Source organism: Plectrocnemia conspersa, unplaced genomic scaffold, assembly GCF_051122295.1.
Source record: "Plectrocnemia conspersa isolate PC_06_02 unplaced genomic scaffold, ASM5112229v1 ptg000005l, whole genome shotgun sequence".
NCBI classification, from domain to species: domain Eukaryota; kingdom Metazoa; phylum Arthropoda; class Insecta; order Trichoptera; family Polycentropodidae; genus Plectrocnemia; species Plectrocnemia conspersa.
The window spans coordinates 27,005,650-27,022,500 of record NW_028277169.1 but is presented as its reverse complement, the minus strand read 5'-3'; the positions used below and the strand labels follow the sequence as shown (position 1 = coordinate 27,022,500).

The following is a 16,851-nucleotide window of genomic DNA, read 5'->3' as shown; positions in this document are numbered from 1 at the left end:
TTTTCGTAATGAATCATTATAGTTGTATTATCAACACACATATATATTTCATAAATATTATATACCATTATCATTATATTGAATTTCGATATTGTATCAATTTTAAAATATATTGGATACTATAATTCTAAAACGAAAGTCATTTTTCTACATGTATGAGCATTGAACATTTTTGCTCATGTGAAAGATATTTTCAATGCAGCATGTACGGCACGTATAGTGTACGGTTACAAAGTAGTGTGCGACAGTCTCTTTCACCTCTATCTTCTCCATCTCCGATCAGATTACGCCGTGATCCGTTTTATCAGCGATCGGGGGTGATTCAGTCCGCGTACTTTCTCCATCTCTTTTTGAGTGTGCGATATATTATTATCCTAACCTATCGCCTTTTGCTTAATATGTGATGTCAAATCAGTTTGACGTTAACTTGACGCAGGTTCGGGGACCGCACGTTGCTGAATTGATTATGTCGGCGGGGACGACCTGTGTGATACAAGATATTAGAGTCACGCACGAACACTGGATGTACCATTGTAGAGGGATTTAAAGCGTTTTTTGAGGTTATATATTGCCTTTTATATTCAAGACTTTCATAATTTAGACAGAGATCCATCCAGTCGCGTTGGCAATGTAGATTTTGTGCGACTAGAAAATGCCGTTCGAACGCCCTCGCTGAATGGCGCCAGTGAGCAGATAATTATTTAATGCGGTTGTATGGGATTGTCACTATTCTTAATTTGAATTATCCAGTTGACTGTGGTTTATATAATACAAGCTTTATTACCCGGCTCCGCCCGGGATAAATTCGAATTCATTATTTATTCATAATTATTAGTTTTATCATGTATTACAAATTCATTTTATTATACGTATTGCAGTAGCACGTAGTCGTCAGCACGTCGCTGTTCAGTTTCTTCGGCGGTTTCATTTGCACGTACTGCTATAGTATGTAATCGTATTTAATAAAAAAAAAGAAAAGTTGAAAATATTACAGTTGGTCTAGAAATGGCAGCCAAAATGACATATAGTAATATTTGTGTGTGTAGACCATATATACATTATCTTATCTTTAAAAAACCTGTTCTTTTTAAATCTTTAAAGCATGTTAAAATTGCATTTCGCCATGGTCTGCCATGAAATAATAAAATTGTCTTGTAGAAATAGGAAGAATAAGGCGCGTACGGTGAGATATATTCCATTTCGTTCGCTCGCGTGTTAAGTGACGAGACTGAGTGAAAGATAAGGGCATGTGTTACATGCGTTTCGAACGCTCACTTCTTCTCACTCACTCTCGACGCATAACACGCGAGCGGGTGAAAGGGAATGTATCTTACCGTACGCGTTAGCGTATTGTCGTTAATAATGTAGTTATACAACAGTTATTTTTTACAATATATTATTTATGATCTTTACCCTTAATTTAAAAATATTTATATAAAATAAATTATTTTGGTTTTTGTATACACCTACATAACTATCGCTTTTACTGTTACTGCGGTTAAAAAATACATGATGCCATTTAGCTATGTTATAAATTGTAAAAAATGCAGTGCTTTGATCTGAATTTAATAGAAAAAGCGATTTTTTCCAACATTATTTATTAAAAAAAATAATACGTCCACTTTATGTAGTATAGATATTATATATTATATTAGTTGAGTTATTCAGCAATTTAAAAAATAAACCTTTAACTTTAGATTCAAATAAGTAATATATTAATTAGTCATTCAAAGCTTAAAATTAACAAAATAAGAATATCTGTAATTTAATATTTTAATTCTCCCAACAATCTTATAATGAATAAATGTCACTATACCGAAAAGGTAAGACAGTTTTTCAGAATTCGTAGATTTTTCATAATAAAAATATCGTAAAAATTCATTCATTCCTTTTTGCATTGACAAAATATTTATAAATCAATTTGTAATATAGATTATGCTATATTATGTTACATAGTTGTATTGAGTTTTGAGCTTTATGCTATATTTATGGGTTTTTAAAGTTGAAAATATAAATTTTTAGTACTGAGACGCAATTCAACCCATTTCAAATTTGACAGAACATAAAAATTAAGCACACCGAAAGACGCCACTGAAAACATAGCTTACGGACCACATTTTCCGGGGGCGCAGACCCCCGGAAAATATTCTCCATTATTTTATGAGATAATTTACTACGTACTTTTAGGGTAAAGCAGGCGTAAATTACCCCAAAATGGGTAAACATATTATTTTTATATGTAATGAACAAAAAGAAAAAAATAATAAATGTATAAATATTTTTAGTAATTTATTGAGGCGCATGTATTATTTTTTTGCAATAATTTTACTTTTCTGATACGTTTAATTTGTAATGTGCCAGAGGAACCTGAAGGATTGCAGAGGAACTTCTTGAACTTTGTTTCAATAATGAGTTTGTGAACGAAACAGATATGTCATCTTTTTTGATATCAAGGGTTGTAATGGCTTTTAGTGGAAGCAATAAAAAAACACTTTCTTTTCAATTTATCTATGTCAACGAAGATTTTCTACTCTTATTAACATAATACAAAATCGCAGGAATCGATTCAGCCCCAATGACAGTATTCAAATTGCATTGACATCAAAAAGTCTAAATTTTGATGTTTTTGTATTATTAAATTTAAACATTATCATTTCTCAAAAATTTAAAGATTTTTATCGCAGTGAACCATATTATCCATTTAAATTGATTTTGATTTTTTAATTTTTAACTCAAATATACTTGGGCCGAAGTCAAAAGTTCAAAGTCCCGCCATCTAAGCCAGATTCTTCAATGTGGATGGCTGGCCAAGGACAAATGATGGCCTATTGCGGTGTTGGCATGCTATTAAGCCTTTAATGCCGGTCCGACTAAGCGTTGAAGTGCGCTGTTTTACTTCATTCTGGTCAACGACTCAAGATCAACTGTCTGGCGTGGCTCAAAACCCTTGATATCCTGGCGCCTGGTAACGATTTCTATATTTTTTAGAAATTTTTCAATCAAGCTATATTATCTGGTTTTAAAATCAGTTTTGAAGGGGTTCCGAGAAACGTTAAAAAGTAGTGAAAAAATTATTTCTGAGAAACGTAATTTGCGAACGGTCGCCACAGTGCACAATTTATTGTTATTTATAAAATACTTATGTTATTAGTTCGGGTATAGTTTTCTTTTGATGTACGTGTGATCTGTGACTAGTAGTATTATTTTGTTTGTATTGAACTTGATTTAAAAAAATACATTAAACTTTAAATCAATGAGATGCTTTTAAAAAATAGAACTACGTTTCTAGTAAGAATAATAGTTAGAAGCACACGTGATCTCATGAAAAGTTCATATACTTTTTAATACATAAACTTTTCTGACAACAAAATACAAAATGGATTCGTAGAAACAACGTAATAATCGAGATGACTAATTTCAAGTATTGGCTTTTTGTTTTCACGGGTGAAGGCTACTCAATTATTAGAGATCTTCGTAGGCAATCTTGAACAACAAAATATGTGGATAGGATACAAATGTAGGCCATATTATCCGACCTATAGTCCGACCCAGATTTGCACTAGAGCGGACGATTTTTCGAGAGTGCGAAACAATAACGCGTCATCTTAATTTCGGTAAGTCTCTTCCGGCAATATATTTCAAGATGTAACGATTCGTTGCTCAAAGGTTCAAAGCGCGGAAGAGGCACATCGCCTTTATTAATTTACTAGTTGTGCCCTAAAAAACTCAAATAACAAATAATATTTACATGGCATAGTTTCATAATATGCGCGATAATTATTTAACTATTTCGTAATGTTTACTATTATTCGTATGCTAAAAACCTTGCATCGATCGATCATTGTTGTAAAAAACCAGAGATATTCAAATGTCACGGGTTGAGCCAAAACGGGTTTGCCATCATAATATTTTATTTCCACAAAATGAGTCAACGATCAAGTTCGCTATGTGGTATTCGAACGGTGCTTGAAAAAAAGTTGTACATTGTTTATAATTAGTCTGGTCGAGTGAATCCCGAAACGAAAAGAATGTGAATCATCTGATTGCGCTAGAGAACCAATAGGGTTGCCTACTATAAATAAATTAATTAATAAACAATAATAATAAAAAATTGGCGCATCAAGACGCTACAAAGTACATAGATTAAAAAAACTTTCAAGTAAAAATCAATAAACATACCATCCGCATTGCCCCAAATTTTTCGCTACAACTATGCGATAAAACTAAAGCGTGCCACATTTCCCCCATAATATTAGTATCTTATATATAATACATCAATGCAAATGTGGCTTAAAAATATATATCGTCCCATATATATTTGAAATAAAAATATATAATAATCAAAGGTTAAACGGTGATCACGCATCGTTTACTTAAACTGCGGCTAACATAGATATTTTATGATCCGATATCCGATCTCTGTTATCTTTGGGTCGCTCGTTATACCCGCGATTTTCATCTCTATAAGCGATAAATGTATCAGTTTCAACATATAAATAACAATTAATTATCATTTGAATAAACTAGGCTGCTGTTGTAATTAATTACATTCTCTAACTAACAAGTACAACATTTTTAAATATGATATTTAACTACTAAACAGATAACTGTTAATAAAATGTATGGTTTATTCGCTGGCTTAGACAACTCATTGAATCTATAATACATATAGTGTTGTAATAAACTAACTGGCAAAAATAAATTATTTAATATATTCGTAGCTGTGTCAACCCTGATTGCAATCCCATCAGATTCGATCGTGATCGTCGATCGAGCACGGTCCATCAGCCCTCAGATCGCATCGTCCCCGGATGTATTTATTACGTGCGCCCATATATCTTCGATAATCTCGGTAAATTATTTTCGCCCGGTTCCGTCCGAAACGATTCATCAATACAGATCAGCGTAACTCACGCCTAATCTGTTTCGGGACCTTAATCTTTTATCGCACTGCAGCGTTTTGGCCCACTAAAAGTATTATATATTATACCTACTACATAGCATTATACTCTCGATACGAACGTTAGGTACGCGTGTAGGTATATAAACCGTAATGTAATATGGCAGTCGACCTATGTCACTGTGGAGTCGCATAAACTTTCGACTTTAAACGGCGATAACATAAAAAATACGCGTGGATAAGCGGAGTGCTTCATAAAAATGGAACCATAAAACAATGTACAGTTGTCTTAAGTTTCCGTATGGAAACGTCTGATATGATACTAGCAACAATTAGTATAATTGATAAAATAAATACATATGTACATATATACATATTATAGTTTTTTTATTTTATAAAGTAAAATAGCAAAAAAAATATAATACAAAAAAATATATAAAAAAAATTTCACACATTTTTTTATTATATACGATTTTAATTTTTATACGGTTAATTATTTTTTTAATTCAATTAACACGTTACCCACTGCATACGCCACGTTGGCGTCCTCTATTTGCCATGCGTCCTCTGACGTATGGGATTTCATTATCAAAAATATGTATTATGTTATGTTTTTTTTCAATTTTCTTCAAGATATGGCAATATACATTCACATATTATCGATATGTGTTTCGTAAAATTTGGCACATATAAATTAGATTTAAATAATATTTTTCATAAACTTCAAATCATCAACATTATGCTTTTAGAAGGTCAACATTATTACAAAGGTGACCTTCGGGTCACTCATTAAAATAAATCGAATTAGAGATAGATTAAAAAAATAAACATATTTACTTGCATTAAAATAATTCGAATTAGAGATGGATATTTAAACAATAGACGAACCAAAGTCCCACTCTACAAGTGTTGTCAACCTTTGAAAAAAATATATTTTTTTTTAATCTGAGGTGCATGACATTTTTTATTTTTAATCCTTATAGTTTATTATCCATGAAGCGTAACCTTCAATTTGTCTGGATGTATTCAGAAATATTTTAAAAAATCAGTAGTTTTGCGGCAATTGTCGTTAAATTGTTGTTGTAAACTGTTTCGTTATATTTTTCTCAAATAAGTGTTTTCGTTCATATTGTTTATAATAATATTCCTTTAAATGTTTTTAATTATAAAGTGGCTATAATGAATATTTAACCATTTCAATAGGTAACTAAAATAGTGTTTAATTTTGTGTTATTATTCTAATGTTTTCGCTTTGTATGAACGGTGTATAATTAATACACGTAAACAAAGGAAATATTATTTAATTATAATAATAAAATTTGAATTTGCTCCGATTGATTTTCGAGCCGCCGGTTATGCATTCGATTGTTTCGACCAATGAAAAACAAGCATTCAAATATAAAACAAGATGGCCGACATCAACGTGACAACAGTTTTAAATAATTATTATTTATAAATAAAATATTGCTACGTGACAATAATTTTCATTAATTCGTCTTGTGCATTGTTCGATTGGACTAAATATAAATGTGTTATAACTTAATTAAATATATACATAATGTGTTGAGGATTAGTAGAATACATTGATTAAATTGGTTAAACAATCATAAAACAATCTTCGCAATGAAATCTTCAAATTTTGAATTCCCGTCGACGGATTCCGAGGCCGAAAAGTGAGTTTTTCCTTTTATAATACATAAATATTATCATTGCTTTCGATTTAATGCACATATGCGTTAGATTTGTGCTAATAATGCTAATAAAACGTATTTTTTATCTATTGATATTTGGGGATACTATCTTTCAAATACAGACAAAAAGATGTACGTAAATTTTGGCGAACGTTGGCAAAATTCAAGTACGTTAAAATTTCGCTTTTAAAATTATTTTTGTAATCTACTTATAATATTAGAATAATACTATGAAATGGGATTAAACTTACTATAACATATTAAAACTTATTTTCAGTTCGTTTCGCTACCTGTCTTAGCGAATTCAAAATCAAAAATTATACTATAGATTAGCTCCAGCATGTTTCTTAACATCAAAGTACCTTCTTATTATGTGTGTCGCGAGACATTAATCGCACTATATCTACCCCAGTTCTACCAAAGTTTCATCATTAAAATTTTGTTGAACGATTAAAGTTTCCGAACTATTCCGCACGAGCGTAGTATGGCTTCGATTTTATTATTTAATTGTACAGCGACGCTAATGCGACTTTATGTTTTATATTATTTCGGCGTAAGTCAAACACGACCGCGGCGCGCCAGAACAATAATTATTATTAACCTTCGTCCGACCTGGGGTCGTTCTTGACCCAGGTCGAAATTCACTAGTAGTTAATAATAGTTTTCAAACTATAAACATGACTTTAGTAGCGTGGTTGTTTTGCGGTTAGAGCTACCTTGCTACCGACACTTAGTCGCGCCGTAATATTTATGGTACGTATTACGCTTGACTTAGTAAACGAGTTCAGACTACGAGCTGTACACGCATCATCGTGTGTGATCAGTTCTATATAGATATATTTATAAGGCAAAAATAATTTTATCAGACCTTAGTTTTAACAATGCTATATTTGCAGTGTGTGTTTAAAATGGCCGTCTCAATTTGTATTCGTGCAAAAAGATTAGCTGTTGTTGAAATTCATCGCTAAACTTTTCTCTGTAAATTATATAAAGTGAAAAAATGTGGCTGAATACTATCATTAATTTACGTTATTGATAAGCTAAGATTTATCTCTGAGAAACTAAATAAAAAATAAAGACGATAAAATAGACCCAATGAGCGTTAAACAATCAACGAACTTTATGGTCAATGTCGTGTTTAGAAGTGTTATTTATAAAACTGTTATTCACTATAAACCAAAATATTTAACTAGCATAAACTACGCGCGTTGGGTGTCGCACTAAATAAGTCTAAAAATACCTCTCGTGAATCAGAACGCTCTTTATAATTTGTTCTTCTTCTTGACTTCTTGCAAACAGCATGTGACTTATTTTTAACATCAATAGATACAAAGCATATACATAATACATGGAATATGTTTCTTTATATCAATATTCAAATGCCATTTACCAGAATTGTACATTGAATTAAAAAGTTTATACTATAATATATTATAGATTATAGCATATTGTTGATAAGTCATTTTTTATAATTATTTTTGTATCATATTAAATAATTGTATTTTTATTGAGGAACAATAGATATGCACTCATATTTCGGTTGATAAATGTTTATAGTGAAGATAATATATAAAAAAAACTCTGAAAGTGTTATCTAACTTTACCGACAAACATATGAGATTAATTATGTAAATAGCAGCTGGCATAATTTAAGCAAAATGCAGTTTTAATAACTATTATGCTATTTTTAAAATACTTGCGAACGATTACGTTATTTATTAACGATGATGACTGAATGACTCAGTGTTCGATTGATATTCTGTACACAACTGTCTAGGCTTGTATATATATAACTACACATATACAGGGCTTTTCAGAGAAAATGTAAGGCCTGAGGCAACTAATATTTTGGAGGCTATTCGAAATTAAAAAAATTACGTAGATTCTTTCATAGAAGCTTTGCGCGCTTTTACGTTAGAAAATTCGGTTATTATTTCAGAATCGTTTAAAATTAATCTGGTAATTGATGTTAAGTGTGGCTATTCCATTTAATTGCTCATGAAGTTATAATTATTTATTTTATTGATTTATTTAGCTAATATACCTAATTGTATATACACTACACAAATTTAATCAAAACATAATATAAAAGAAAATACTTCAATATGATACTTTATTTCTTAATGCACGAAATGGTTTCTTTAATCCACTGAGGAAACCCGTTTCAATTTTATTTTTGCGGATTGTCCTAGGAATTTTATTATTTAAATTCACACCTCCGTACATTATTTCCCTGGCCGTACTCGTTTTATTATACTTACATAACTATCCTTAAATTGCCTCTATTTTTAGTATTTAATTATCAGAATACTAAATGACATTCTGCTACGCATATAATATTAAAAAATCGAAGAATATTCACTGTATTCGGTAATAGACGTATCTTTAGAAATCCCATATCGATAATTTTCCATATAGTAATTCTATCGGTTTCGTGCTTAGTTTAAAATTGGATTGTATTAGATCACTTATTTTATTTTCATATTTATCTAGAAATATATTTGCCTGGAAAAATATATTATTTAATCCATTTCATTAAATTTTCATTTAACTTCAAAAAAGTCAATGTATTATTAAATTGATAATTTTTTAACAAATTTTGCTCTTTAAATCGACGTTTGAAATGAAATTTTCGTATGCGATTTTTTACACTCATAAAGAAATGACTTCCATACTTTCTTAACTTCTACCTTTGCTAACTATGCCGCTGCGGTATTATTTATTGTATCGAATAGTTGAATTGATATAAATTATATATATGAGAGATCGGCGGGCGAGGCACCGCCGGTCGTCGTTTGCCAATGAGCGTGCTGCACTACGCCGCTATCACATCAGTGCTACCAAGTGCCGCCTAGTTTTAGTCATAATAAATAAATAAATAGGGCTTCCACAAAAATCTACGATAACACGAACCTGTTTGTAATAGATAAAATAAATAATGAGAGTTTGTATTAATTATATTATCATATTTTTGTTATTTATCTATAAGTCAATATTAATCAATAGCACACGTGCGAATGTTACACATCGATTTTATATTTACGTTTCAAATATTTACTTGAACGTTAGTTATTAAATCAACATACATATCATATCAATGGATTTCTTTATTATTTTGTATATTTTACTATTTGTTATTGGTAAATATATTTCATGTTGTATTATAGAAATGTGTATCCCACAGTTTTGAGCAATTCTATTCAATTCATATTTGAAATCGTAATTCAAATACTTTTGGAAGAAACAGCAGATAACAATTTTTCTGTATCATTAGAAATATATAATGTAACGCAACTTTTTCTCATTCATTCAAACAGTGTGAATGATAGTTTAGAACGAATCGCTCTAAATAAAAAACATCATATCGAGCGACGAGACGTAATGGAGAGTGACATTTTAAAAAATAGCCGTATCTCATTGCTTTTGAAGAAATTTTACCGTGCTTTCCGCCTTTGAACGAATCGATCGTTCGTTGCGATTTTCTAAAAAAATATAATATGGAGGCTGTGTTGATATGGTGGTCACGTAATGCCACACGCCGTGTAATTTCGATTTAGTAACAATTGTAACTTAATAAATATATATATACCTTCTATATTTTATATTTTTACGCTTTGATGGCGATGATAATAAAATTATAAAATAATATTGTTTTTTATCATTAAAGTTTGGCGAACGTAGAATTTTCTTTCTGTGGTTTGATCTTGTTGATTGTACACTCTCATAAACTGTAATATTACATCGTGAATTAATTTGCGGTTATTAATTACCATAATAAATTTTAGGTTTCGTGTTACTTATCAGAAAACATTGCGAATATATTTATGTATTAGAGAAAGCCAAATTTTAGTTATATAAATATTGTATGTTGTTTTTGGGAATTTTAATTATAATGTTTTATTATTTTTGCTTATAAATATATTTATTTGGAAAAATACGATTTAATGAGATTCTTAGAACGTTATATCGTATTTAATATTCAGCTTTTCATGATGAATTATTTTCTTACTAATCTCAGTTAATTAAATTGTATTAAATAATATTATCATATCTTTTTATTTAATTATATTGTTTCTCAGAAAATTAGTTGTTTTTCATTGAAAGATACGCCAATCTTAATTGTGTTTTGTCTCCTGTTATATTCTAAAAATGGCTTAAATCATTATTTTATTATGTAATTAATAACTGACTTACTTTAACGATGAGTTAATAATATATACATACACATTTATAAAAGTATGTTGGTATTACAATGGCTGGGTATTACAACATCATCGATCAATAATCACTTTTAGTAATTGTATATTATCGCCTATTCCCAACGTTTATGATCGAGATCACAGTAATACATTGGACCTACATATTTTTTCTTTATATCCCAAAATATTCCCTCGTATGGCAAAGAAGTTGCTTCAATATACACGTGCAATAAAATCCTTTATCGCCAAACAAAGAAGATATGCTAATACTTTATGTGCGCTTAGATATATTGCTTATTTTTACAGCGCTCTTTCATCTCGGGTATGGTAGTAGTTATGGCAGTAAAATATATGTCAATTTTTTATTGCAGCATCAGTCAGCCGGGAGGGTTTTTATTCGCATTGTTTTTGCCATATGTACATGGTACAAATATACTATATCTGAATGTGACATCAATAAGCGACCCTCGTTAGTTGCCCGGGGGTAGCCCCAAAAATATTAATCGAAATGCAACCGGTGCCTTTTCTTTCTTTGTCAGGACCGCCGTGGAGTCCGGACCCTTGCTATGTGTTCAATGGTGCGTTTTCCGTTCGAACGGATTGACCTTTATTTAATGCATGAGCGACTTGAAAGGAAGAAGTCCATCCACTTTGTCTAACGGCTTCTTGTTCTTTCGGTCACGTTCTTCTGCTTTGCTATATGTAATTCTCTATCTATGCTCTTCGAGTGTATGTCCGTTCGCTTTATTGAATCGAATCTTGGAAACAATGACTTTATTTTCTATATGTAGAAATGCTGATCAGAAAGTATTTGACAAGTAAGCCAGAAAATAATAAGTTAAAAAGCTACTCAAGTGCGTGCCAAAATACAAATGGCACAAAAAAAATCGTATACTTTTTAAACACCTCCCTTGAATTTAGCTACAGGTTGGAATATGTAATATTTCAGAGACGCAGGGTGAAATAAAAATAACACTTTGCATTTAGTTAATTTGTGCAGATTTTATCGCGCTATGCAAACCGCGAGGGGAGAGTAGTTAGTATCAACATAGTACCTACGCAATGTTTGCACGATAATTCACATAAAGTACCAGCCTGTCGTGGAAATTGCCGATGAATTGAAGACTTGGCATTGTTCTGGCGTTCGTTACTGTCAAATAAATTCAACATTGTGTATAATTAATTTCGCTACGGCGGAATATGGAGGAACGTGAATCGCGTCGTTTAAGGCACTAGTACGCGAAAATTATTTAACTGCGACACCTTATCTGATTACGTAAAATACAAACTATTGAACTTTCTATAAATACATATTTGATATAAATAAATCTATAAGCTATATGTATATATTGTATATAACAGCAGTATAAACATTTTTGCTAGTATTTGTAATAGTTTTGAAAGAAAACACCGAGTCTTCTTTGTTACATTGTTTTCAACTTATTTGCAAAAAGCTATAAAGGTTATATTTTCAGTATTATAAATATAATTTTTATTAAATTTTATTGAATATTTTAGGGCACCAAAAGGGATTAATTATATTTTTGATAGTATATTCTTCTAACAGATATTATTATTATATTTATTTTCATATAAAATTAAATATTTAAATAATAATTAGTGGTACTTAATTTTGTTAAAAAAAATCGTTTCGAATATCCTTATGTATTTTCCTAGATCGGTTTATATAAATATCACACCATAACGAATTCTTATTTAGAATCGATGGCGACAAATTCTAGGATAGTCACAGATGTGGTGTTCGTATTCTGAAGTATCTTTTTTATGCCTTATGGCATTTTGAAAAAGCCGACAAAGATTTTGCGTAAATTGAATGTTTACGACCGAAAAGTTTTCACTGATATTGTATAGGTGAGTGCCCACACAAACTTTTATAATTATCAGTAGCGTAATTTTAATAATATGACAATATAAAAATTGCGATTACTTGGCACATTTTTCGATCGCGCGCAAGTATGCCAGCTGTGCGTGACAGAAGCCGCCGTCCGGACGGCATATGAAATTTGCGGCAGTGTGGTCGCTTACTCGAAGTCGTAGGACTCGGCCGACTTCAGTTGTAACTTCGGTTCGGACAACTTCCAGAGAGTGTAGTTCAGGCATTACAGTGAATGTGTTTTTTTCGGTATGAATATAATTTATCTAACTAGGCCATGAAATATTTATAAAACAATTGTTAAATAATTTGACCGGTCAAATAAATTGGTTAAATTGTATTTTCTTTGCGCCTTAACAAGTCATATGTCGCCCTTACACTATTTTTTTAAACAAAATTTGATGGTGGCGTACAAATTTAACAAGTGGCGTTCACAACTTTTTATATTTTCTGTTTATGTTATATATTGTATAAATATAGGTTTAGTTAAAACTTGTTAATGTAAAAATTAGCTATAAAGCTGAATAAATTATTAAAAAAAAGTAAGTGGCAAAAATCACGTAAATGGACATTTTATGCCTGTCAGATGATAGTTTAGAGCAGCATATAATTTCACTATACTTTCTTAAATGTGATCAGTCAATGAAACACGTTGTGAGTGTTTCATTGTTAGGTGAAGCGCGAAATTGTGTTTTATGAAGGCTAGCTGCACTAAAACTGTGTGCTTATTACATTTTTTTTTCTAATACATTTTTTGAAATAAAATTATTCCAAACGTAATTATTTTTTGTAATTAACAAGCTCTAAACTCTAAAGATGGAGCGATATTTTAAAATTTGTTTATTATATTTGAGCTTGAATTTGCCTACATATTTAACCGTCGATTTTCATTTTATACTACTACCCTGTTTACTCCAGGGAATGGCGAAGTTTGTTAATAATTCCTAAATATATTTTTTTACCCAGGTTTCCATTAGCAATAATAACTGAAAAAAATACTTATACGAACACTTTATTTTTTAATAATAAAGCTTTTACATTAAATTAATATTCTAGCGACCAAAATATACGATTTTTCCGCTGTTCTTCCGTATGATTGGTCCAATTTGGGTTTCTGTGAATATGAACCAAATTTGCTGTTTTCTCATTTTTGTGTTGTTGCCACAGATCGCCTACTTTGGCCATTCAACAATAATTTCACGCTCCGTTGGTGCGCTTATGTCAGTGGTTCGTGTTTGAAACCACAACACTCCATGTTTCTAATGTATCAAGTAATACACACACTCGCGGATTAATATGGAAGTTCAGGATTTGCGCATTTTCTCATTACGCCGAGAGGGTTTTCACTGAATGAGTTCCGGATTATTGGTCTTTGTTGACCGTATGCAAGTATATTTCAACTGAACGAACGCTGTGGTCGGTGCGCTTAGTCTATCTGACCAAAAGTTTCAAAATTCACTCATCGGAGTCGGTGTTTGTCTCGCTTAATTTTATCTGGCGCACGAGGCAAACTTTGTATTTCATAAAGCTGAATCATAAACGCCCTATCCGAATTTGCATAATGTAGGATGTGTCAGAAGTTTTCCTTTAATGTCTTTATTTCAAAGGTGCCCTTAATTTTTATATAGTACTTTGTCACACATCTTAGAATTTATAAACATGCCTTGCCCACTGTTGCCAAAATGTCTATTCCTTAACTTTAAATGTTGAAGGAGAGCACATTCTTTTGGCGGATCTCGACGGGAAGACTACGACCGGTGACGCCTCGTCCGTCGATCTCTCTTATATAATGCTCCAACATGTAACTAAACTATACTTCGATATATTATAATATATTATCTGTCCAGTCGTTTGTAACGCTTAAGAGCGATATTGTTGTATTTTATAAATTATTTTTACATATAATATGTACACATATTGTCAACTTTTATATTAAATATTTTAATTTCGATCTACTTTATGCGCTTCACATGTATTTGGGTGTTTTATTATGTTGAAATAATATTTTAATAATATTATTTTGCTGAGATTATACTTGATTACATATTTTTGCAACGAATTTGCCATAAACTTACTTGTACTAACATTTATATTCTGATGTTATCTTAAAAATATAAACACAATCGTTTTTATGTGACACACATATTTTATCAAAAAGGAATACTAACAGAAAACGCGGATTCATAGTGAAAATTTTGGATGCTTTTATCACAATATCTTGTAGAAAACTTCTCAATTATTTGTGGTAGATCACTTGAAAATTACTGCTCTGTTGCTTACATACATTGCTTAGACTCTTATAATCTTATAAGTACGTCTAAAATGCGATTGTAAAAATATAAACATAGATTGTATATCTAACACAATAAATTAATACCGGTTCTTGTCTCATGTCGACCTTAAAAAATATATATTCTTTCAATTCGTTCGTGACTCTTAAAAAATGGTAATTTTTAAACATTTTCTTTATTCTTGTATTTCCTTTGGTTTTACTTATGTATTGTAAGAAAAAGGGTATTACGACTACGTAGAAGTTGAAGTTCACGTTGTACAAGTAAGCCTGGTAAAAGTAACCATAAGAAGATATATTCAATATATATAACGGATCGCTTTCAGTGGAAGATCTCTCTGGCTTATTTATAATTTTTAATGCGAAATCGAAAACCCCGGGTTCCAGAATCCGGAGATTATTTCCGCGCCGTACCATGAATGATACATGGACTTATCCGGGCAAGTAAGTCCGTTTAATGCGATCAGTGTATGAAATGACGCTTTATATCGCGTCGAACTTGGGTTGAGCGAAATCCCTTCGGACTTTCCGTTGAGAAACTTTGTAATCAGTAATGCTGGGCCCTTTTATGTGTGTGCCCCAGGTCCCCATATGGTCCGGGGCCCACGCTCGACGCCTAATCCTTGTCGCACGTTCCATCGTTTGTAAACACACTTCCGAAGTGTTCTTCCACTTGTTCGCCTATAAACGTCTATACTATAGCTACGTATTATGTACATACTATATACGATGAGTTATCTATATCAGATTTGTATTATTCGAGCGGTGTTTGCCGAGCGTATGCGCTAAAGGTTATAAACGACACGTTCTCCGGGTGTGCGCCCTCGCTTTCGTCTCGTCTAATTTTATAATAGATGGTCTAAGTTCACATTACGACGTGTTATGTATGTATTATATTTTTGATTATTAGTGTACATAAAAAATAACTTTTAAAACCATCGTTTTGAGTGGCGTAAAGGAAATTAACACCTTCCGCCGCCGCATTCGCTCCTTGAACGAAAAGGGGAGGCATTATAATGTGATAGTGTTGAAATCTGCAAACCCGAAATTCTCATCAATATGCATCAGATACGACCCTTTGAGCTTTGTCTGTGATATTTTTTATACTGGAAAGCAATTGGGGGGTTTGTGATAGCTCTTTTGAGTGGATTTCTTAGTTTATACACCTAGTATAGCAGAATAAATATAATATTTCACTGTGACGTCATACATTCTGATATTGATAATTTAGATTACGAATATACACTTTATAAATCTTGTAGAATAACACTGTACAACATTTTTGTTATAAAGATAAGATATAGAATAGCGTAGTGCGTAACGTTTCGGACTAGCCCCAGCAGCGACACTCGAATATTTATTTATAATAATAAAAAATGCGTTTTTATTTTAAAAAACCGGCCCCAGCTGCAGTGTCATCTATTGGTTATGAATTGTATTACATATACTAATTTATAATTAATAATATAGATGTCACTTGTTAATACTTGTAGGTATTCATTATATCTGATTGACTGACTCAGTTGGTACAGATTTATCCCGTTGTAACGCATTGGGCTTACGCCTGTCAGGTTACAATGGAATATTAAATAATAATAATAAAAAATAAAAAAATATTTTACATGTATATATTTTACGTCGAAAGTAATGAACCTCGACGATAAAACATTGGACGGTTCACAAAATATTACTGACGGTTTTGCGCAATATTTTCGTTCTGTTTTCGAGGAATATTTTTCGCCTTCTGCTCAGTCGCTTCCTTCTTCATGTTCTTGGTCTTCAGTACTAATCATCAAAGAAGCTGAGCACTCAGATCTTAAATACGGATTTAATAAATTAAAGACAGGGCGTTCTTTTGGACCTGATTTAATTCCCGA

At 31.4% G+C, this 16,851-nt stretch overlaps 1 protein-coding gene and 1 long non-coding RNA gene across 2 annotated transcripts in view; one reads left to right on the top strand and one right to left on the bottom strand.

Annotated features, from left to right (window-relative positions):
• LOC148235320 (uncharacterized) overlaps nucleotides 1–4,111 on the bottom strand; it is a 4,227-nt gene extending 116 nt beyond the window's left edge. The window contains exons 1-2 of the long non-coding RNA XR_015809612.1: nucleotides 1,510–4,111; nucleotides 1–1,466 (exon numbers count right to left, since the gene is read on the bottom strand). The exon at nucleotides 1–1,466 is cut by the window's left edge and continues 116 nt beyond it. This is a non-coding gene — a long non-coding RNA (uncharacterized LOC148235320). The remainder of the gene's footprint in view (nucleotides 1,467–1,509) is intronic.
• The window catches only part of LOC148235317 (acyl-CoA:lysophosphatidylglycerol acyltransferase 1-like), a 466,435-nt gene that overhangs the window by 63,555 nt on the left and 386,029 nt on the right, over nucleotides 1–16,851 (top strand). The window lies entirely within an intron of this gene.